We start from the raw sequence: 25,452 nt of genomic DNA, 5'->3' as shown, positions 1-25,452 counted from the left end.
CCATGTTACTGCACTGCTGAAACCCAAAACTGGCTGCCTTTGCCTCCGCACATCAAGTTCAAGATCCTGCTGCCCCCCTTCAGTGTACTGCAGACCTTCAGCCCTGCCTATAGCTCAACTCTCATTCCATCCCATGCCCCCTCAAGCCCTACATTGCACCCAGTTTTCTCTCCTGAGAGCTGCTTCTGTCTGCTTTCCCTTCCTCCCCATTAAGACAAAAACAAATGTGAAATTAATATGCCAGGCACAAAGTAGGAGGCGGCTCCTCCCCCTGTTGCAAAACTGGGTTCTTTGGCATTGAGAGTCCCAGGACAGAGTGACAATGGGAACAGTGTAAGACTGTGTACAGTATTGCCTGTGGCACCCATGTTTTGAAGGAGATGACTGAGTTCTGCACCCGTGTGGTCGTGGAACTGCTGAGGCCTGATGTCCTGGAAGACTTTGCCATCCATATTGGATATTAACCCTACTCAGTTTGCTCAAGGTCTCCTGGCCAGCACCCAGCTGTAGGACTATCCTAATGGTTACTGGTGTAACCCATCCTGACACACTCTGGGATTGGAGATAGGTGTGAGGTGAGTCACAACTCTGTCATCAGTCAGTTTAATGAGAAGGAAACATGAATAAAGTCTTTATAAGAAGGGTTTCAATCACCTTTTGATCAGCTGGCAAGAGCAAGTGGGACAAAGGCCCACTTTTGTCAAAAAGTGGGGTGTGGAGGAACATGTGGGGGAGGGGGTAAGTGGTGATACCAGCCCCACCTGGGGAGTGGGGAGAAGGGCTTGGGTGGGGGCCAGGCAGGGCTCAGGCGAGCAGCGACACCAGCCCTGCGTGGGGATGGTGGCTCAGGTGAGTGGCTCAGGCTAGCCCCAGAGGGGGTCTCATTTTCCCTTTGGGGAATATGGTCACCCTAGACTAAACTATCTCCTGTTTGTCAGAAAGTGTTAAATTGTCTTGTCACACACCAAGAGGAGACACTTTGACCTAGAAAATTAGATAAGATGCTTCAGTCTGTGCTAAGTAGTTTCTGCTCATAACAATTTCAAAATAATAAAATAGAGTATTTCAGGTATTATATTATGTCAAAATCTGATATAACTCAATGTGATAGGACACCTCATATTATGCACTGCTACTAGTGACACTCTCAAACGGATCCTCACAGCTCCTACCACCATGAGCCAGGCAGGAGAGGATTGTTATCCTTACTTGACAGAGGAAGAAACTAAGACTGAGAAAGGTGAAGTAACTTGTCTTAGGTCACATAGCCAGTCAGTAGCAGGGTTTGGAATAGGATCGGGAGTCCTCACTTTCAAACTAGCTGTCACATCTTGAATTTCATACATTGAGTGATCAGAATAAACTGCTCTCAAATGAGCTACAGACCAACAATTGTTCATAGTCATTATTCAGCAAGTCTTTTAGAAGAACTAGAACATTAGAGAGAATCATGAACTGCTCAGAGACAATTATTGGAGAGAAGCAGCAAGATCAATCAAATACGTGATTGTTTATGAGGTGTATGCTTGGTCTTAAAAGAGAACAGATGGACTTGAGTCTCCTCCCTGTCAATAGCCCCTTGCCTGGCCAATCAGCATTGAGACTCTGAGAGGTAAGAGGTTGAGGGGTCTCACTAGATGTCCCAAATGATGGCCCAGGTCACCACTGAAGGGGATCACTCTCAGAGCTCTATTCCAGCCCCACCTCTTTGTGAGGGCCTCCCACAATCAGAGCAAACCCGCTGGAGGGAGAGAAGCAGGTAAAATGGAAAAAGGAAGCATGAGAAGAGGAGAAAGGAGGGCAGGAAAGAGGAAAAGGAAAACCAAAAAGGACAAATCCCAATGTCCCCAATGATTCTAAGGGACAAAGTCCTAGATAGGAAAGCAAATTCTGCCACCTTAACCTAGTGTTTTCTGTGCCTAGAATTCAGCCAGAACCAGATGGATCAGACTGTACAGGTTCCTAACATTGCTGAAAGAAAAGGAGTACTTGTGGCATCTTAGAGACTAACCAATTTATTTGAGCATGAGCTTTCGTGAGCTACAGCTCAGCTCACGAAAGCTCATGCTCAAATAAATTGGTTAGTCTCTAAGGTGCCACACGTACTCCTTTTCTTTTTGTGAATACAGACTAACATGGCTGTTACTCTGAAACCTAACATTGCTGAGGCTCTTACCTTCTAAACAGGGACATTCATTTTCTAGCAATATCAGTAACAGAAAAGGAGAAAGTTCCAAAGAGGTTCCTCCTCACGTTCACTTATGTGAATCCTACTTCTCTCGAGAAGCCATAGGCATCTCGGAGGTTGCCCTGTCCTGCCGGGCTGATGTCAGGGTCTCTCTGTGAGGTCACCGCCTCCCTATCACCTTTTACCAACAGCATGATGCTTTGTCTCTCAAGTACCTAGCACAGGATGTTACTGGAGACGATGGCAACAACTTGATGTAAGCTTTATTCCATCAAATATGTATTGTGTCAAAACTGGCCCCAGTGCCCAGTTAGCACTGGGCTGTAGTATAATGGACTGTGCAGGCAGTTGCTATTCTTTATTCTCTCTCCTTATTAATTTGGCTATGCATAAGGACAGTTCTACTTTAAGCTATACCTACAAAACAACATGACAGCAATCAAATATTTAGGCTTGAGATGTGCATAATTTACACACCTTGAAGCATTTATAAGCCAAACTGGTTTCTCATGCGTATATGCATATACACATAGGTATCTGTGACTGTACTTTTGTTTGCATTAAATGATGTGTTTTGATTGTGCCTTGTTTGCCAAGCGAATCTGACCATGCTGCATCTGTGATCTGTTCTCATCATTATTTCCCATCTCACCAATCTTTGTGTCATCTGCAAACTTTGTGTCATCTGCAAACAAATTATTTTGTATTTTCTTCCAGGTCACTGAATATTGAAAAATATCGAATAGCACTGGGCAAAGAACCAACCCCTTCAGGATTCCAATGGAAACCCCTCCCTCATTGATGACTCATTATTAGATCTATCTGCACACACGTACACAAATAAGGGGTGTATTGGAATTTTCACCTTTGACTTCACTGGGAGCAAGGTTGGGCACTATAAGGTTGAACTGACTGAGTTATTGCTCATTCAATTTAACAGGAACTTTTCTCACTCAAGCAGAGTTTTGCTACCTAGTTGCAAAGGAAGATGATTCTAATCATAAACAGTATGCAAAACCAGAGAAGTACTCATCTGTGAATTCTGAACCCACTCCCAATTCCTTATTATTATTGCTGAGAACACTCAGCCTCTGTCACTGGAAGAGCAAAGACACCACTCCAGATATTGTTGAAAATGTACCAAGCAGCACTATGTCCGGCAAAGTATTACAACCATCAATTTGGCTTCATATGTACTTTGTCTTAGTAAATCATTGGGCCAATAACCTTGACAAGGCCAATGTATTTTCCTTATTGAATTCAACTAAAGCAATGTCTAATGTCAAACTTTTTTTGCTGGACCCCCTTTGAAAATATTTCAGGGTGTGACGAACCCCCCCAAAGGGATAGCAAATTACTGTATATATTCATAGGAGCATTAGATGAAGCATGTATTCATTATCCCTGCAGTCAAAGGCTCTGAAGTCTCTCAGAAAGCGTAAATCAACAGCTGTCAGGAACAAATACATGGACATTTAAGAAACATGTTTTCTGGAAAAAAAATAGACAACGGGCTACAGTTTGGGGAGCTGGAAGCCTTTTTCAATAATTGTGGCAATAATCATAACATTGTCCAATTTGTGGTAATAATTATAACATTGGCCAAGGACTGTGGCTTTAGACGCAACTATGTACAAACAAGTAAATGTATATTTAATGTGAGGGGTGCTGATGTTTGTTAGGGTTACCATACGTCTGGGTTTTCCTGGACCTGACCTCTTTTTTGGTCCTCCGATCTCCATCCAGGCAGATATCTGTATTATGAAAAACCTTCCTGAGAATCTACGACCACTTCCATTGAAGTTGTGGGAAATGATCTGCCAAGAACTACTGGCTGTGTTGGACCTCGGGGTTGTAGAGGAATCCCCCTGCAGCGTTTCTCAAACTGGGGGTCCCGACCCAAAAGAGGGTGGCAAAGCTAGTGCAGGAGGGTCATGAGTAGGGTCACCATATGTTCAGGTTTTCCTAGCTATTATGTCTTCTTTAGTCCTCCGATCTCCGTCCAGGCGGATTTTGGAAATATGAACAAATTTCCATGATTTTTCCTTGTCTTTAGAGCTGGGTAGCTGGAGAGTGGCAGCTGCTCTCTGCTGCCCAGCTTGGAAAGCAGTGCAGCTGCCAGCAATGGTGCAGAAGGAAGTGTGGCAATACCATGCCATGCCACCCTTCCTTCTGTGCTGCTGCTGGTGGCAGCAGTGCCTTCTGAGCTGGGCGCCCACATTCTCTGGCTACTCAACTTGGAAGGCAGCACCGCCGCCAGCAGCAGTGCAGAAGGAAAGGTAGCAATACCACACCATGCCATCCTTCCCTCTGTTCTGCTGCTGGCAGTAGCGCTGCCATCCGAACTGGGTGCCCAGCCAGTGGCCGCCACTCCCCGGCCATCCATCTCAAGGAGGAAGGGGTTTGAGGCTCTAACTCCCCAAGTCAGCCAGGGGCACTGTGGTTACTACTCAGTAGAACCAGGCAGAGCCCTGGCTTGAAGTCCCAACTCCTTCCCCTGTCCCTGGAGGAAGAAGAGCCCAACATAGAATTGCACTGACTGCCCTGACCAAGGATGGCCAACCGGGGTGCAGGCTAGCAAATGGATCTTCCAGTCTCTGCTTTCCAGTTCTCCCCTGCACTAAGGTAAAATTGCCCCCCATCCCTCCTCATTGTGCTCACCTCCAAGATGTATTGGAGCCTGTGTCTGTTTGGGGACTCTGCCAGCAGGTTCCCCAGCATGGGAGCCAGGAGGTTTGCCAAGACCTTGTGAAGAGCCTGCAAAGGAAGGGAGAGCCATGAGTCAAAGTTAGGAAAACTAGGGAAACTTTTCCTCCCTGTCACTGGCCCCCTGCTCGGCCAATCAGAATTGAGACTCTGAGGGGTGGGAGGCTGAGGGTCCCGAATGATGTCCCGAATGATGTCCCCAGATGTCCCGAATGATGGCCCAGGTGACCACTGGAGTGGATTACTCTCAGAACACTATTCCAGCCCCACCTCTTTGTGAGGGCCTCCCAGAAAGAGAGCAACCCCCCCTGACACTTATACACCTCTTTTGTGGAGGGAGTGAAGCAGGGAAAATGGAAAAAAAGAAGCACAAGAAGAAGAGAAAGGTGGGAGGGAAAGAGGAAAACGGAAACCAAAAAGGACAAACCCCGAATGTCCCCAGTGATTCTAAGGGACAAAGTCCTAGGTAGGAAAGCAAATTCTGCCACCTTAACCTAGAATTTCTGTGCCTAGAATTCAGCCAGCACCAGGCGGATCAGACTGAACAGGTTCTAAACCTCTCTGAGACTCTTACCTTCTGAGCAGGGACTACAAAATTGGCAGTATGAAAGGAGAAAACTCCAAAGAGGTTCCTCCTCATGCTCACATATGTGAATCCTAATTCTCTTTCAGCCCTCAAGGACAGACCTTGAGAAGGAGACTTGCTCCAGCAAAGCCATGGGGGTCTCTGAGGTTGCCCCTGCTCTGCACCTCTGTCCTGCTTGGCTGATGTCAGGGTCTCTCTGTGAGGTCACTGTCTTCCCACCACCTTTGCCCAGTAAGCTGGGGTCCTGCAAAAGACCTTTGTGATGTTGCTGCCATACCAACCTCTTCCCTGCAAGGCTGATGTCTTGCCCTGGCCAGCCTCTTTCAGTGTGTGAGCTGCTTCCCTGCATCACCCCACTTAACTACTGCTGACTCTGGGGATCAGGCAGTCTACACAGAAAAGCATCAGAGACTTCTCCCCTTGCCACACTCAGTTTTTCATAAATTAGTAGACTTTAAGGCCAGAAGGAACCATTAGAGCATCTAATCTGATCCCCTGCATATCCAAGTCCTCCTGTATATCACAATAGGCAGGTTTTGATCAAAGCATGTACCAGAAACGCATCTAGTGTTCATTAGAAGACTTCAAGAGATAGAGAATCCACCACTTCCTTTGGTAGTTTGTTCCAATAGTGAATCATCCTCACTTTTAAATATTTCTAATATGAATTTATCTGTTTTCACCTTCCAGCCACTGGGTCTTGTTATGCCTTTCTCTGCGAGATTAAAGAGCCCTTTAATACCCGATATTTTCTCTCCATGAAGGCACTTAAACACCTCAATGAAGTCACCCCTCAACCTTCTTTTTTATAATCTAAACAGATTGAGCTCTTTCAATAGCTCACATGAAGGCATTTTTCTCCAGCCCTCCAAACATTTTATGGCTCTTTACTGCACCATCTCCAATTTTTCAACATCTTTTTAAAATGTGGACACCAAAACTGGCTCCAGTATTCCAATCTCAGACATATGAGCAGAGCAGTGTGTAGGGTAGGGAGGTGACACAGCATCAGTGAGATTAATGATGGCTTTAGCCCTGTTCACCACAGCATCACACTGGGAGCTCATGTTGAGTGCCTTGCCCAGTATGACCCCTAAATCCTTGTCAGAGTCACTGCTTTCCTGGATAGTTTCCCATTCTATAGGTGTGGCTGGCATGCTTTGTTGCCGGGTAGATGACCTTGCATTTGGCTCTATTAAAACTTGTTTTGTTTGACTGGGTCCAGCTTACCAAGTGATCCAGATTGCTATGTGTGATTGCCCTGGCCTCATTATTTACCACTCTGCCAGTATTTTGCTACCCACACATTTTATCAGCAGTGATTTTATATTTTCTTCCAGTTCATTGATAACAATTATTTTTAAAAAACAGTCCTTGAGAGCCTCTTCAGACCCCTAGTACCAAGTGCCTGCTCCCTACAGCACAGCAAGAAAAGGCCATCCAGCCCTGGTGTTACATAGGGGCAAAGCACAGAACAAACACATGCTTAGGAGCTGTGTTATCCATAGGCTCTGAACAATATGTTGGGGTTAGCAGCTTACAAATGCACTAGAGTCCTGTAGTGTAGACAGGCCCCAACTGTGTCTCAGTCTCTCACCCTGTAAAATGGGGATAATAAATGAAACCTTGATTATCTCTATTTTATAGTTGGGGAAACAGGCACACAGAGGTGAAGAGACTTGCTCTTGGTCACAAAGCCAGGATTAGAAAACGGCAGGTCTTCTGATTGCCAGTCCTGGGCCCTAGCTCTGATTATCCTGGCCTCTCAGCTCTAACTTTAGTCTCAACCCAACTAGAGGTTTTCATCTTCTCCATGTCCCTTAGCGCCACATCACTACAGAAAAAGATGTGCTGTGTAGCCATCTGGCTCTAATGGATGTGGATGCCTTTCCAAAGGATGTGCTGTGGCTCACTCACATGTTGTGGGTTTGATGGAGGAACCACCTGGTCACATTCTATGGCCTGTGTTATACAGGAAATCAGACTAGATGGACATGATGGTCCTTTCTGACCTTAAAGTCTATGAACCTATACATTTTTTTGCTGCTAGTTAGATAACTCTGGTCATATTTTCTATCATTCACTTTCAGTTGGAATAATAAAGCTTACTACTTACTTAATCCATAACACCAAATTAGCCTTCTACCTTCTCTGAGCACATGCTTTATCTTGCCTCCTTTCCCACCTCCTCCCCCACTCTCTCTTCTAAAGAGCTGCCAGCAATTTGCAGTAATACGGGGTAGAAGCAGGCAGAGTTATATAAAGAGAGCATGGGAGAGACAGGATGAGTTAGCAGCAGATACACACCGATTATAGCGCTGTTTATTTTTATTGATGAACCACCTCAGAGAGGGGTGCATATATTGAGCACTGGAAAAACAATCACATGTCTGCATCCCTAGAGTAGCGTGTTGTAAGATTTCACAAGATCAGCAGCGTCAGGGTTGGTTGGTGCTTGGATAAGTGTCCTCGAAAGAGAACAATGTGTTGTTGGGAGTACTGTGGATGTTTTAGTACTTCTGTTTGAGTCAGTTTGGAATCAATGTTCCAGCAGGGTGCTGCTGGACAGGCAGCTGTTTGGAACAGATGGAAAACGATGCTATTGACCATTCTGGTGCTGAAAAATCCTAGTCCCAGTCTCCTGACCAGATGCCAAGGTAAGAAGCTACAATCTGCCTACCAAAATCCCCTTTGAATATAGTAGGCTTTCTTAAATACCTGCCCTCAACAGTTTTTCAACAGCTCATGTTAGTGCTGCACACCCCAGAGGTAGCTGCATTTCAGTAGATGATAAAATGGTTCCTCTTTCATGAATCTGATGCAAAACCCAGTGAAGTCAATGAAGTTGACAGAAAGATTTCCAATGAACACTGACACAAGTCCTATCGGCATTATGGATAGCCTTATTAGAGCATAACCTGATCAGGCCTTTCCAAGAGTTACTTTGTATAAGAAGAACCTACTATAAAGGTTAATCCTAGGGTAAGGCATTTATCAGCCTTCTGAAGATCCCTTGATTATGTCTGGACTGGATTTCAGGCCAGCCAGAGAAGGAAAGATTCTGGAGTTTACAGACCTTTATGATGGGCTTCATTGTAAAACAGGAAAGTGAATGTAAATAATTTTATTTATTTATTTATTTTACTATAAATTCACTTAAATTTCAAAACAAGGTTGTATCAATTCCAAAAATTAAAAACATCTTTGTTTAGAAAATTTTGAAAGTGGGGGGAGGTCTTTCAATAATTTTTAAAATATTTTTTCAATTTTTTGTTTAAGTGAGAAATTTTTTCGCAACCATTCTTTTCCCACGAACAGTTTTGGTTTCAACAAATCAGCATTTTCCAATGAAAAAGCCTTTCATCAAGAAATTCCCACCCTGCTGTAGATCCGAGGGTTAGCCCCACTCCTGCTGCGAAGCTCCAAGTGGTCAGGACACAAAAACCATGAGCTCAGCTATGAAGTTCAAGGTGACCTCTGGCCACTTGCTTAATACAATCCAACTAAAAGGCTAGATTGCTGGATTCAGACACTGCCACTGTGAGAGCTGTTCCACTTTGTATAAATATTCACTGAGCCAGAAACATAGATTGACTCTATAACCTGGTGGGTAGGAGTCTGAGGACCAAGTCCCTGCACTGGCTGATTCAGTTCAGGGACTTGAGCTGGGGTCTCCCACATCTGAGAAGACTGTCCCAACTACTGGTTATTCTGGGGTTTCTGTCTCTCTTGTGTTTTTTCACAACAAATTTCAAATGGCCTCATTTTCCGTCTGCACTGGAATGAAAACAAACTTCAAAACCTGGCAAATGTTTGCAAAACAGAATTGTTGTTTTCCAGTCAGCCCCAGTTACTGCCCCTAATGCACTCTGTGGGTCATGGAGAAAAACAAATACATATTCTATGACAGCCACTTCTAATGCCTAACTGCCTCGTGGAGCTCATCATGATAGAACCGGTAGAGGATTAGCTAGGAGCACCACTCAGCCTCACAGTTCAATTCTCACTGAGCGAAATTATAAAATACCTTTTCTTCTCCAGCAGGAAGCATAGGGTGACCAGATGGCCTGTTTTGGCCAGGGCAGTCCCCTTTTTTAAGCCCTGTCCCAGCCGTCCCAACTTTTTTGGCAAAAGTGGGCATTGGTCCTGTTGGCTCTAATCCAATTGGCAAGAACAAATTGGACAAATGCCCACTTTTGCCAAAAAGTGGGATGTGGAGGAACATACGGGGTGGGGGACGAGAGGTGACACCAGCCCTACGCAGGGAGGGAGGCAGGGCTTGGTTGGGGGGCAGGCAGGCCTTGAACGAGCAGCAACGCCAGCCCCAGCCTCACGTGGGGGGCAGGTGGGGCTCAGGTGAGCAGTGATGCTAGCCCCTTGCAGGGGGTGGGGGAAGTGGCTTAGGCTGGCCCCACAAGGAGGTGGGAAGGGCTCTGGCTAGCCCCACATGGTGGCCCATTTTCCCTTTGGGAAATATGGTCACCCAAACCCTAAACTGCTCTTAAACTAAGTACTTGGTGAAAACCTCAGTTTCCACACTGACCAGTTTGAAGGAGGAGGGGGAACTTTCCTGCATCTTGCTGAGTTCTGTCTGTCTAGGTACCTATAATTCCCATGTGAGTGCATCACAGACATTAATGCCATGATCCAGAGTCATTCCCCACCTATAGATACTCCTGGGGGTGATTATGATCACTGGCTCATCATGATATGTCTTGAAGAACAGTTGAGTTCCTTTGAGAATACACTAGATTGCACCAACTGGCATATTTAGAAAATGTCCATGGGAACGAAACTCCCAGCCCCTTTAAATCTCCCTCCCCGTACAGCAGGCTTGATGGTCAGAAAATTTGGGACGAGATTTTTAAAGGAATTTAGGCACCTAACTCCTGTTGAAATCTTAGCAGCTCTGATATTTGTCCTCATTTAGGACGGGGGGATTTGAGGTTAGTTGCCAAGGGCAGGCAACAAGAGCTTTTTATGCTGCTGGCAGAGTTTGGAATTCACTCCACTAGCATGGTGATTGGTGCAAATGTACCAAATGGAGGAGAGTGAAGTTTCTGCAGCAGCTGTTTACATGATGCTTAATTCAGATGTAAGAGATTGGCTGCTTTCAGGCTAAGAAAAGCAAACCAAATATCCACTAGGAAACTGGAGTAAAGGTGCAAAACTCCATTATATACCCTCTTTCGAAGTATATATATATATATATATATATACACACACACACACACACAGGCAGAGCTGGTAGTGATGCCAATCTTTAAGGTTGCCTACCACTTCCCATTATAAGACCCTCTTTTTAGTTGCTTGTTAGTTAAACTTTAACCAGTTGAGCTGAAATTTGCCATGCCAGGTGTTGCCTCTGAATGACGTTTTTTGGAATGTTACAGCTAAAAGGTTCAGCCACTTCAAAGAATGAGATTAGGAAACAATATGTTGTTTTGCCCATGTTAAAAACGTTCTTACAGCTGTTTTTGGAGGAAGGACTTGAAATTTGGCAGGGAACGGCCTCTGTGTCTGTGATGTGCCTCTGGCTGTCCCTGTGAAAATCCATCCAAAATGGGCCAAGTTATAAGGCTCTGAAAAAAATCACAGTTTGCACATGCTTAGGAGAGACTAATTAGAATTTGGCGGCTGCCTGAATCAAATGCAGAGGGGACCTGGTATTGGCCACTAGTTGGAAGACAGGGTAACAGGCTAGAGGGACCTTTGGTTTGACCCAGTATGGCCATTCTTATGTTCTTATGTAAGGAGCTTGGGAGGAGAAGAAGAGACAAGTTTGAAACAGAGGAAGGCTCATGCGGACAGGGGCAGAAGGGGTCACATAAGGGAGTAGGAGGGTAGGGCTTGTTCAAAGACTCCATGGCCCACCTATGTTTCATAGTGAGGTTGGGGTGTGGGGGCTGCACAGGGAGGCATCTATGCCCCTGTGGAATGCAGAAGACAGCAATGCAGATGGTCAAAGTGTTCTGTAATTTTATCAGCAGTGATTTTATATTTATGTCGAGATCATTGATGAAAACATGGGATAGCTTTGGGTCTAGAACAGATCCCTATGGACCACCACTAGAAACATGCCTATTCCATGATGATTCCTCCTTGCCAACTGCTTTTTGAGATGGGTCAGTTAGCCATTTCTTAATCCATTTAACGTGTGCTTTATTGATATTGCATAGTGCTAGATTTTACTCAGAATGTTGTGTGGTGACAAGTCAAATGCCTTACAAAAATCTATTACCTCTATGCAGTTACCTTATCATCCAAATTTGTAATCCCATCAAAGAATGACAAGATCTATTTTCCTTAAACCCATGTTGATTAGCATTAATTATATTGGCATCCTTTAATTCTTTATTGATTTGAATCTCCGATCAGATTTTCCATTATTTTGCTCAAGATTGCTGTCAAGCAAACTGGCCTATAATTTACTCACATCATCCCATTTACCCCTTTAGAATATTCACACATTTGCACTCTTCCAGTCTTCTAGAATTGCTCCAGTATTCCAACATTTATTAAAAATTAACATCTGTGGACCACACGGCTCCTCAGCCGATTTTTGTAGGACTCTTTAGTGCAAGTTATCCGGACCTAATGATTTAAAAACATTTATTCCTAGTAGATTATGTTTAGCATCTTCCTTAGTCACTAGTGGACTGAAAGCAATTTATTATCCTTATGCGATATAAGTACCTCATCCTGCTTCTTTCCAGATATAGAACAGAAATATTTATTGAACACATCTGCCTTGAATTCTTTAACAATTTTATCACCTCCAGTTAGTAATGGGCCTATACCATTGTCAGGATCTCTTTTGTTCTTGAAATACTTAAAAAACTCCTCCTTATTTGTCTTTTGCCCTGCCAGGCATGGATTTTTCCATCTTTAGCTTATCTTATGCATTTTCTACATTTCATAGCTTCTAATTTATATTGATCGCCATCTATGTCACTCTTTTCTCATTTCTTATTTTTTTTTTATTATTTCTAATTGCTGCCTTCACTTTCCCTCTTAACCAGGATGGGCTTCTAACCAACATTGTCCTCTTTCTTGATTGTGGAATCATGACTTTTTGGCCATCTAGAAAAATCTTAAAGAACTCCCAATTCTCATGTGCATTTTTCTATCTAACTGTTCCCTCCAAATCAGCTGCTCTCAATTTTTCTCAGCTTTGAGAAATTAACCCTTTTGAAGCATCAAGAATATATTACTGGTTGGGACTGTCCTGTTTGCCTGTGTTGAATGTGATCAGGTTATGAACACTTTTGTAGATAACCATAAACTTCCAGTCCCTTGCAATCCTTCCGTCTCTGGCATGGTCCCTCCTCCTGTGACACAGCCAGTCTTCCTCTGGCATAGTTCTTCTTGATCTCTGCTTCTGCAGTGTCATTCCTAAGGGTATGTCTACACTACGGAATAAGGTCGAATTTATAGAAGTCGGTTTTTTAGAAATCGGTTTTATATATTCGAGTGTGTGTGTCCCCACAGAAAATGTTCTAAGTGTATTAAGTGCATTAACTCGGCGGAGCGCTTCCACAGTACCGAGGCTAGAGTCGACTTCCGGAGCGTTGCACTGTGGGTAGCTATCCCACAGTTCCCGCAGTCTCCGCTGCCCATTGGAATTCTGGGTTGAGATCCCAATGCCTGATGGGGCTAAAACATAGTCGCGGGTGGTTCTGGGTACATATCGTCAGGCCCCCGTTCCCTCCCTCCCTCCGTGAAAGCAAGGGCAGACAATCATTTCGCGCCTTTTTTCCTGAGTTACCTGTGCAGACGCCATACCACGGCAAGCATGGAGCCCGCTCAGGTAACCATCACCCTATTTCTCCTGGGTGCTGGCAGACGCGGTACGGCATTGCTACACAGTAGCAGCAATCCATTACCTTCTGGCAGCAGACGGTACAGTACGACTGGTAGCCGTCATCGTCATGTCCGAGGTGCTCCTGGCCACGTCGGCTGGGAGCGCCTGGGCAGACATGGGCGCAGGGACTAAATTTGGAGTGACTTGACCAGGTCATTCTCTTTAGTCCTGCAGTCAGTCCTATTGAACCGTCTTATGGTGAGCGGGCAGGCGATACGGACTGCTAGCAGTCGTACTGTACCATCTTCTGCCGAGCAGCCATGAGATGTGGATGGCATGCAGTCCTTCTGCACCATCTGCTGCCAGCCAAAGATGTAAAAGATAGATGGAGTGGATCAAAACAAGAAATAGACCAGATTTGTTTTGTACTCATTTGCCTCCTCCCCTGTCTAGGGGACTCATTCCTCTAGGTCACACTGCAGTCACTCACAGAGAAGGTGCAGCGAGGTAAATCTAGCCATGTATCAATCAGAGGCCAGGCTAACCTCCTTGTTCCAATAAGAACGATAACTTAGGTGCACCATTTCTTATTGGAACCCTCCGTGAAGTCCTGCCTGAAATACTCCTTGATGTAAAGACACCCCCTTTGTTGATTTTAGCTCCCTGAAGCCAACCCTGTAAGCCGTGTTGTCAGTCGCCCCTCCCTCCGTCAGAGCAACGGCAGACAATCGTTCCGCGCCTTTTTTCTGTGCAGACGCCATACCAAGGCAAGCATGGAGGCCATTCAGCTCACTTTGGCAATTAGGAGCACATTAAACACCACACGCATTATCCAGCAGTATATGCAGCACCAGAACCTGGCAAAGCGATACCGGGCGAGGAGGCGACGTCAGCGCGGTCACGTGAGTGATCAGGACATGGACACAGATTTCTCTGAAAGCATGGGCCCTGCCAATGCATACATCATGGTGCTAATGGGGCAGGTTCATGCTGTGGAACGCCGATTCTGGGGTCAGGAAACAAGCACAGTCTGGTGGGACCACATAGTGTTGCAGGTCTGGGACGATTCCCAGTGGCTGCGAAACTTTCGCATGCGTAAGGGCACTTTCATGGAACTTTGTGACTTGCTTTCCCCTGCCCTGAGGCGCATGAATACCAAGATGAGAGCAGCCCTCACAGTTGAGAAGCGAGTGGCGATAGCCCTATGGAAGCTTGCAACGCCAGACAGCTACCGGTCAGTTGGGAATCAATTTGGAGTGGGCAAATCTACTGTGGGGGCTGCTGTGATGCAAGTAGCCCACGCAATCAAAGATCTGCTGATATCAAGGGTAGTGACCCTGGGAAATGTGCAGGTCATAGTGGATGGCTTTGCTGCAATGGGGTTCCCTAACTGTGGTGGGGCCATAGACGGAACCCATATCCCTATCTTGGCACCGGAGCACCAAGCCGCCGAGTACATAAACCGCAAGGGGTACTTTTCGATAGTGCTGCAAGCTCTGGTGGATCACAAGGGACGTTTCACCAACATCAACGTGGGATGGCCGGGAAAGGTGCATGATGCTCGCATCTTCAGGAACTCTGGTCTGTTTCAAAAGCTGCAGGAAGGGACTTTATTCCCAGACCAGAAAATAACTGTTGGGGATGTTGAAATGCCTATATGTATCCTTGGGGACCCAGCCTACCCCTTAATGCCATGGCTCATGAAGCCGTACACAGGCAGCCTGGACAGTAGTCAGGAGCTGTTCAACTACAGGCTGAGCAAGTGCAGAATGGTGGTAGAATGTGCATTTGGACGTTTAAAGGCGCGCTGGCGCAGTTTACTGACTCGCTTAGACCTCAGCGAAACCAATATTCCCACTGTTATTACTGCTTGCTGTGTGCTCCACAATATCTGTGAGAGTAAGGGGGAGACGTTTATGGCGGGGTGGGAGGTTGAGGCAAATCGCCTGGCTGCTGCTTACGCGCAGCCAGACACCAGGGCAGTTAGAAGAGCACAGGAGGGCGCGGTACGCATCAGAGAAGCTTTGAAAACCAGTTTCATGACTGGCCAGGCTACGGTGTGAAAGTTCTGTTTGTTTCTCCTTGATGAAGCCCCCCGCCCCTTAGTTCACTCTACTTCCCTGTAAGCTAACCACCCACCCCTCCTCCCTTCAATCACTGCTTGCAGAGGCAATAAAGTCATTGTTGCTTCACATTCATGCATTCTTTATTCATTCATCACACAAATAGGGGGATGACTACCAAGGTAGCCCAGGAGGGGTGGTGGAGGAGGGAAGGAAAATGCCACACAGCACTTTAAGCACAGCATTTTAAAAGTTTACAACTTTAAAATTTATTGAATGACAGCCTTCTTTTTTTGGGGCAATCCTCTGTGGTGGAGTGGCTGGTTGGCCGGAGGCCCCCCCACCGCGTTCTTGGGCGTCTGGGTGTGGAGGTTATGGAACTTGGGGAGGAGGGCGGTTGGTTACAGAGGGGCTGCAGTGGCAGTCTGTGCTCCAGCTGCCTTTGCTGCAGCTCAGCCATACACTGGAGCATACTGGTTTGGTCCTGCAGCAGCCTCAGCATTGAATCCTGCCTCCTCTCATCACGCTGCCGCCACATTTGAGCTTCAGCCCTCTCTTCAGCCCGCCACTTACTCTCTTCAGCCCGCCACCTCTCCTCCCGGTCATTTTGTGCTTTCCTGCACTCTGACATTATTTGCCTCCACGCATTCGTCTGTGCTCTGTCAGTGTGGGAGGACAGCATGAGCTCGGAGAACATTTCATCGCGAGTGCGTTTTTTTTTCTTTCTAAGCTTCACTAGCCTCTGGGAAGGAGAAGATCCTGTGATCATTGAAACACATGCAGCTGGTGGAGAAAAAAAAAGGGACAGCGGTATTTAAAAAGACACATTTTATAAAACAGTGGCTACACTCTTTCAGGGTAAACCTTGCTGTTAACATTACATACATAGCACATGTGCTTTCGTTACAAGGTCGCATTTTGCCTCCTCCCACCGCGTGACTACCCCCTCAACCTTTCCCCCTCCCTGTGGCTAACAGCGGGGAACATTTCTGTTTAGCCACAGGCAAACAGCCCAGCAGGAATGGGCTCCTCTGAGTGTCCCCTGAAGAAAAGCACTCTATTTCAACCAGGTGACCATGAATTATATCTCACTCTCCTGAGGATAACACAGAGAGATAAAGAACGGATGTTGTTTGAATGCCAGCAAACATACACTGCAATGCTTTGTTCTACAATGATTCCCGAGTACGTGTTACTGGCCTGGAGTGGTAAAGTGTCCTACCATGAAGGACGCAATAAGGCTGCCCTCCCCAGAAACCTTTTGCAAAGGCTTTAGGACTACATCTAGGAGAACCGCAAATGCCAGGGCAAAGTAATCCTTTCACAGGCTTGCTTTTAAACCATGTATAGTATTTTAAAAGGTACACTCACCAGAGGTCCCTTCTCCGCCTGCTGGGTCCAGGAGGCAGCCTTGGGTGGGTTCGGGGGGTACTGGCTCCAGGTCTAGGGTGAGAAACAGTTCCTGGCTGTCGGGAAAACCGGTTTCTCCGCTTGCTTGCTGTGAGCTATCTACAACCTCCTCCTCATCATCATCTTCTTCGTCCCCAAAACCTGCTTCTGTATTGCCTCCATCTCCATTGAAGGAGTCAAACAACACAGCTGGGGTAGTGGTGGCTGAACCCCCTAAAATGGCATGCAGCTCATCATAGAAGCGGCATGTTTGGGGCTCTGACCCAGAGCGGCTGTTCGCCTCTCTGGTTTTCTGGTAGGCTTACCTCAGCTCCTTCAGTTTCACGCGGCACTGCTTCGGGTCCCTGTTATGGCCTCTGTCCTTCATGCCCTGGGAGATTTTGACAAAGGTTTTGGCATTTCGAAAACTGGAACGGAGTTCTGATAGCACGGATTCCTCTCCCCAAACAGCGATCAGATCCCGTACCTCCCGTTTGGTCCATGCTGGAGCTCTTTTGCGATTCTGGGACTCCATCATGGTCACCTGTGCTGATGAGCTCTGCATGGTCACCTGCAGCTTGCCACGCTGGCCAAACAGGAAATGAGATTCAAAAGTTCGCGGTTCTTTTCCTGTCTACCTGGCCAGTGCATCTGAGTTGAGAGTGCTGTCCAGAGCGGTCATAATGGAGCACTCTGGGATAGCTCCCGGAGGCCAATACCATCTAATTGTGTCCACAGTACCCCAAATTCGAGCCGGCAACGTCGATTTAAGCGCTAATCCACTTGTCAGGGGTGGAGTAAGGAAATCGATTTTAAGAGCCCTTTAAGTCGAAATAAAGGGCTTCATTGTGTGGACGGGTGCAGGTTTACATCGATTTAACGCTGCTAAATTCGACCTAAAATCCTAGTGTAGACCAGGGCTAACAGTCGCTCCTCCTCCTCCTCCTCTTCCATGGTCCCTGGCAGACCCTCCTTATGCAGCACAGTCCCTCATCAAGAACTGCTGGCATCACAGCATTGTTGCATCATCTTCTGTGATGACGTATGTCAGGGACACAAGGGGCCCAGGGTGGACAGGGTTCAGACAATGAAGCAGCTGTCCAATATTTCTTTTTATCCTCATTCTTTAGATACCACAATTAAAACTGAACAGACTAGAATGTGTGTCCCCAGGGAGGCTTTATTTACTGTACACCATCTAAAACCTGCCTCGAATTTTGGGAGCACTGTCCAACTCAGGGACACTCTTTTCCTTCTCTCTTCTCTCCCAGCTGTGGGGCAAACATTTCCCTCCCAACACAAGCACTGAGACATTGGTAGTAGCCCAAGGCATCAAGTCTTATTTTTACCTCCCATTGGATTGTGCTTCTGCTATAACCTGTGTGGCTCCTACAGAAATTGGTGCCTTCGCTTAAAGAACTTTAGTACCACGAGTGACTTTCAGCTCCATCCTGTAGAAACAGATGTGTTCCTCTTTCACCTGGTTGGAAAGAGTTTTTGAAAATGATTTTAAAAAATATTTTTAAGCAAAAGTCAACTCCTCCCCTTCAATTCAGGGGTCAGATTGGAAAGAAAAGGTGGTGGGACTCTGGAAAAATGAGACACACTCACAGGAGATGGTACAGACACTCAAACTATGATTTTGTCCTGCTGTCCCCTAGCGTTTACCTTGACCAGGTAACAAGGGTTAGAATTACAGCTGCCTGTTCTCCACTAGAAATTTACCATGGGTTAGATAACAAGGATTAGTTTAAAATGCAACTTTTTCCCCAGTGAAACCCAAGATCAAGGAGATTCTCTATACTAGGGGTTTGGTTTTTTTACCTCAAGTCAGTTGATTGCCAGTTAACTCAAGGGAAATCACATGCTTGTAAAGGGGTGGACCGTGTCTGTGTAGGCCCTCCCCAGACATCTGTTGCAGGATACAGACTGACAGGTTCACCCTAGCCTGAGCCCTGTGACCTGGCAAGAGAGAGAAAGGGGGAACAGGATGGCGTGTGACCTGTTCAGGGGGGATGGCTGGGAGCAGAGGGGAGGGAAGCTGCTTCTTCAGTTTCAGGAGGGACAGAGGAACCACGGTGGAAGGTAGCAGAGGAGTAGATGTCAGGGAGCCAAATATAGTGATTGAGGAAGGGGGAAGAGCCCCCATTTGCTGAGTTGGCTGACTGAATTTCTTTAGGGATTAGAAATGATTGGTGGGCAAGGGAGTCAGAAATAATGTTTTATTGGTGTTATCTGGTTGCCCCCACCCCATCATATGAGAGACTGTTGAAAAGGTTCCTGATACTGCATACAATGTATTGTAGATACCATTAAAGGTACTGTGTTAGGAATATTATCTGCCCAAAGCCTTCAGTAACTCAGAGTTAAGGTTGCCCAGTGGTGCTTTGCCCCCTTCCAGAATGTGGGAGGTGGCCAAATTTAAACCTCGAAATATTAGCGAAAGAAGAATTAAAGTAACACAAATGTAAACTTACGGAAATTAGTAATTACAAAATTCAGGCAAACACCACTCCTGCAATTCAGCCTTAGCTCTGCTCTGCTGGAGCTGGCAGTAGCCACTGGGAATGGGTCAGCAATGGTGATACAAAGGGTAACAAACATTCAAGGGAAGTGATGGATTCTGTATCTCTTGAAGTCTTCAAAGCAAGATGTGTTCATAGATTATCAGGGTTGGAAGGGACCTCAGGCGGTCATCTAGTCCAAACCCCTGCTCAAACTAGGACCAATCTCCCATTCTTGTCCCAGATCCCTAAATGGCCCCCTCAAGGATTGAACTCACAACCCGGGTTTAGCAGACCAATGCTCAAACCACTGAGCTATATGGAAAATATGATCCAGCCAAACACAAGTTATTCGGCTCAACACAGGAGTAACTGCTGAAATTCTATGCCCCTATGTTATGCAGGAGCTCATACTAGATGACCAAATGGTTCCTTCTGCCTTAAAGATCCATTAATCTATAAACACATACGAGGAAGGACTAAGAGAGCATGTCTGTTTTGTGTTCCATAGATTTGAATTCCAGCGTTTATATGCATGCATTCCAGCTGCATTTATTGTGTTATGTGTAGACTGCATTGAATAGCAGAGGGATTAGCTGGAGCAGCTTAGTGGAGCTGTGACTGTAATATGAAGAGAGATGCATATGTACCTTGAGGGATCAAGAATGCTTCATTTCAGCTCTGAATTCTGTGGTTTGTCAGTAGAGGTGCCTCAAAATGTCATCCTGTTATGGGGATTGTCGGCAATCTGGTGACAACTTGACAGTGGCTTCTGGGGCTTGATGAGGGTAAGTGAAGGCAATGTGTCCAAGGAATCAACAGGGCAAGGGCGAAGGGGTGGTAGATGTGATGGAAGTGGAGCTACTACACTTAGATTGTAAGCTCTTTGGAACAGGGAGCATCTTTTTGTTCTTTGTTCGTACAGCACCTAGCTCAGTGGGGTCCTGCTCCAGGAGTGGAGCACCTAGATGCTACAGAAATATGAATAATATGTAATACTCTAAGAATACTGATGATTTCATGAACACTGTCTGTGATCTGGTCAATGAGGGGAACTTATTGTATACTGGGTTCTAAGGCCTTCCCATACGAATGCATTGTTCTAGCGTAATAGGGGGCTGTGGGAAGAACAAACAGGAAGAGTACAACAGTACTAGATAAGGATACCCCGCACACATATGAAAGACAACAGGCAAACGGATCAGCTTTAATGACCTTGCTCCCCATCACCAACAAGTTGCAAGCCTTGTGCTGCCAAGGCTGGGAACTAACAGATCACAGGGCTACAAATAGTTTAAAAAGTGACTTATTCCCTGGGCAGCATGGTGATCAAAAGGACCAAAAAGCTTTTAAAGGGGATTCCCCCTGAAATAGGGGGAGAGAACTGGTTTGGGAGCTGAGGGAACAGATCTGCCAACCAGACCCTAGAGGTCTTAAGGGGTCTACAGGAAAACTTAGACCTCCCAGAATCCCGCTGTGAAAGATAGACTCCTGGGAAGGTGGATATGTGTATAGCCTGTTTTTATTTTTAAGACCAGTTTTGTCTTAAATGCTTTTGTTCTAAATAAATGACTTTGCTTTAATGAGGCTGTTTGGTCACTGGGTACCAGCCAGTACTCTCAGAGGGAACAGATTTGCAGGTGCCGGACATAAGTCAGACCTGCTAAGGTAATCACAGTTGATACACAGGAGACTGCAGTCAGGGCCCAGTCTGAGTGAGAGAATCACATGATTCCTTCCCAAGGGAGGTGAGGGCCTGAGACCTGACAGGATAGCCAATCTAAGAGACCAGGATGGGTCAGAGGTACAGTTAGCTGGGTAACTGTGACCATAACATTTACAAGCCTGGGTTGGTTTGTGTGGAGCTGGCTCAGTGTTTGAGTGTACATACCTCCTGTTTACTATACCTAGCCTAAACCCAGGTTTTGTCTAAGCAAAGAAAAGGTGTTAGATTGTGTCATACAGTGGTCATGTGCTCTGATCCCAATGGGTGTGGCATCTGTAATGACAGAAGGCAAGTGTAATGCCAACAGACCTTGGTTGTTGGTGGGCAGGGAACCTGGGAACTTTTGGAGCTAAATGCAGGAGCCTCTACTGCATGAGCTAAAAGCCACAAGGCCCTTCGCTAAGGCTGTAGCAGACTCATTAATCTTTAAGTGGTTTTGGTGCCACTACCTGGGACAGAGCACCACATGCAGGAGGTGTGTTGGTTACACTAGTATGAGTGTTATTGACTGGATGGAGCAGCTCTCAAAGATACAGTGTTAAGGTTGCATTTAAGAGATGTTAAGTACCTTAACTTTAAAAAGAAAAGGAGGACTTGTGGCACCTTAGAGACTAACCAATTTATTAGAGCATAAGCTTTCGTGAGCTACAGCTCACTTCCTCAGATGCATATCGTGGAAACTGCAGCAGGCTTTATATATACACAGAGAATATGAAACAATACCTATTCCCACCCCACTGTCCTGCTGGTAATAGCTTATCTAAAGTGATTTCCAGCACAAATCCAGGTTTTCTCACCCTCCACCCCCCCACACAAATTCACTCTCCTGCTGGTGATAGCCCATCCAAAGTGACAACTCTTTACACAATGTGCATGACAATCAAGCTGGGCTATTTCCTGCATAAATCCAGGTTCTCACATCCCCCCCACCCCCATACACACACAAACTCACTCTCCTGCTGGTAATAGCTCATCCAAACTGACCACTCTTCAAGTTAAAATCCAAGTTAAACCAGAACATCTGGGGGGGGGGGGGTAGGAAAAAACAAGAGGAAACAGGCTACCTTGCATAATGACTTAGCCACTCCAAGTCTCTATTTAAGCCTAAATTAATAGTATCCAATTTGCAAATGAATTCCAATTCAGCAGTTTCTCGCTGGAGTCTGGATTTGAAGTTTTTTTGTTTTAAGATAGCGACCTTCATGTCTGTGATCGCGTGACCAGAGAGATTGAAGTGTTCTCCGACTGGTTTATGAATGTTACAATTCTTGACATCTGATTTGTGTCCATTTATTCTTTTACGTAGAGACTGTCCAGTTTGACCAATGTACATGGCAGAGGGTCAAACTGGACAGTCTCTACGTAAAAGAATAAATGGACACAAATCAGATGTCAAGAATTGTAACATTCATAAACCAGTCGGAGAACACTTCAATCTCTCTGGTCACGCGATCACAGACATGAAGGTCGCTATCTTAAAACAAAAAAACTTCAAATCCAGACTCCAGCGAGAAACTGCTGAATTGGAATTCATTTGCAAATTGGATACTATTAATTTAGGCTTAAATAGAGACTTGGAGTGGCTAAGTCATTATGCAAGGTAGCCTGTTTCCTCTTGTTTTTTCCTACCCCCCCCCCCCAGATGTTCTGGTTTAACTTGGATTTTAACTTGAAGAGTGGTCAGTTTGGATGAGCTATTACCAGCAGGAGAGTGAGTTTGTGTGTGTATGGGGGTGGGGGGGATGTGAGAACCTGGATTTATGCAGGAAATAGCCCAGCTTGATTGTCATGCACATTGTGTAAAGAGTTGTCACTTTGGATGGGCTATCACCAGCAGGAGAGTGAATTTGTGTGGGGGGGTGGAGGGTGAGAAAACCTGGATTTGTGCTGGAAATCACTTTAGATAAGCTATTACCAGCAGGACAGTGGGGTGGGAATAGGTATTGTTTCATATTCTCTGTGTATATATAAAGCCTGCTGCAGTTTCCACGATATGCATCTGAGGAAGTGAGCTGTAGCTCACGAAAGCTTATGCTCTAATAAATTGGTTAGTCTCTAAGGTGCCACAAGTCCTCCTTTTCTTTTTGCGAATACAGACTAACACGGCTGCTACTCTGAAACCTACCTTAACTTTGTATTTCCTGCCCTTCAGAGGTTTCAGTTTAAGCATTCTCCATTCTGGAAGGGCACGAGACACCACTGGGTAATCTTTACTCTCTGTTATCAAAGTTTTTGGGCAGTTATATTGACTGTTATATTGGCAGTTATATATATATATATAAAATGCAAAATTTTGCAAAGGTTAAGTTTAATTGAAATCCTGGCAGTTTTATGGCATGAAATTTGCAGTTTTGCTGTTATTACTGAAGTTCAAGGTGGAAATTTAGCTGAGTGTCTGCCCAAAGCCCACTGAAGTAGAAAGACTCTCATTGACTTCAGTGGGCTCTGGCTCAGACCCTACATCATATCTGATACTCCCTCCATTGTTAAAATCAATGTCAAAACCTGCTTCAGCGGCAGCAGAATAGAGCCACAGGAAATTAGTAAATGTTTGTATGGCTTGTATTGTTTACCTGGCACATCTCCATTGGATTCCTTGAGCAAAGATGATTTAACATAGCAATTCCACAGCCACAACTTCTGGGTTTTTTCCCCAGAATATTATTCCTCTAGAGCAGTGTTTCCCAAACTTGGGATGCCGCTTGTTCAGGGAAAGCCCCTGGTGGGCCAGGCCGGTTTGTTTACATGCCGCGACTGCAGGTTTGGCCAATCGCGGCTACCAGCTCCCGCGGTTTGCTGCTGCAGGCCAGTTGGGGCTGCGGGAAGTAGTGCAGGCCGAGGGACATACCGGCCGCTGCTTCCTGTAGCTTCCATTGGCCTGCAGCGGCGAACCACGGCCAGTGCGAGCCGCGATCGACCGAACCTGCAGATGTGGCATGTAAACAAACCGGCCCAGCCCGCCAGGGGCTTTCCCTGAATAAGCAGCGTCCCAAGTTTGGGAAACACTGCTCTAGAGAGGAGACATGCTGTTTTTACTATTTGCCTTTTCACTCTGTAGGTTGACCAAAGAGGTTACCAATGCAAACTGATCTATTGTTACTTCAGCAGACACTTTCCAAAATGACAGGTTTCAGAGTAGCAGCCATGTTAGTCTATATTCGCAAAAAGAAAAGGAATACTAGTGGCACCTTAGAGACTAATCAATTTATTTGAGCATAAGCTTTCAAAAGTGAGCTGTAGCTCATGAAAGCTTATGCTCAAATAAATTGGTTAGTCTCTAAGGTGCCCCTAGTACTCCTTTTCTTTTTACTTTCCAAAAGTGTCCCGTAAGACACTGGCAGCATTTGTCTGAAGCACACATCTTGTTTGCAGGCATTGATCCTGTTGCAAAACGGTTAAGTGGGTTTTGCTGACTCATTCATGCAGGTTCCTCATTTCTCATACCCTGATACCAGGGAAGTGGGAGGGGCTCTCTGAAGGCTTGTGTTCATTGCAACAGTTAGCTCGAGTTAATACACTCGAGCATCAGCATCACTTGAGCTTCAGCTCCTCCCGCCACCACCATGGGCTAGTTACCTTATGCTTAAAGCATCAAGTAACTCAAGCTAGAGATTTTTGCATTTGGATGGGAGTCGAGTTGGGGTAATACTGCAGTTATAACTCAAGCCAACTGTGCTGTGAAGACATACCACCTAGACCAGTGGTTCCCAAACTGTGGGTTGCACTCCAAAATGGAGTTGCACCATCAGCAGATGGGATCATAGTGATCCCTAGTGTGTGGAGGATGTCATTTTGCTCTGCACTGCATGACCTTGTGTGTACAGTGCGTGCAAGGCCACGATGCACAGAAGACACCATTTTGCTCTACAAAATGCATACTCCACACAGCATGGCATGACCATGCACCATATGTACAAGGTCACGCTGTGTGGAGGATGCCATTTTAGAGAGCAAAATGGCATCCCACACAAGGTATGACTTCACATATACCATGTGTAGTGCTCCCTCTTCACCTGGTTACCTTTTTTAATGCCTATCTGCTTACAGGTTTTGATGGACAGGTCTCAGTTCTTCTGGATCCCGCCACCCACTCAGCAGGATGTATCTTCTTTATTTTTCCCTATGAATGTATTTGGCGGTGCCTCTGCCCCCCTTGCTCCTTCATGGCAGAGTCACCAGGGCAGCTTGGGAGGAAAATTCTAACCACAAGGTAACCCCCACTTACTTGCCAAATAGTTGGAGACTCCCAAGAAATAGCATAAATACATACAATGTATTCAACACAGTAATTATATTAAACAGGAGACAAATATAACATAACAGGGTAAAACACTATTTTTAGGGTCACTGGTGCCCACGCTGATAATACCCATGACTTTCCCCAGTAACGGGACCTGATGTAGCAAATGTAAGGTTAGTGTCCTGTTGGTATGCGTACTTTGTTGGGGCCCTTTTTGACCTATGACCACGATATCTTCTCTGCAGT

At 45.7% G+C, this 25,452-nt stretch overlaps 1 long non-coding RNA gene across 1 annotated transcript; it reads left to right on the top strand.

Annotated features, from left to right (window-relative positions):
• Window positions 1-388: 388 nt before the first annotated feature.
• LOC311517081 lies at window positions 389-3,850 on the top strand. The gene is made up of 2 exons (XR_014710576.1): window positions 389-575; window positions 2,906-3,850. It is a non-coding gene; the product is annotated as an uncharacterized lncRNA (long non-coding RNA).
• Window positions 3,851-25,452: the final 21,602 nt, after the last annotated feature.

Source organism: Lepidochelys olivacea (assembly GCF_965140295.1).
Source record: "Lepidochelys olivacea isolate rLepOli2 genome assembly, chromosome: 2".
In the NCBI taxonomy this organism is placed as follows: Eukaryota; Metazoa; Chordata; order Testudines; family Cheloniidae; genus Lepidochelys; species Lepidochelys olivacea.
This window is presented reverse-complemented; position numbering and strand designations above follow the sequence as displayed.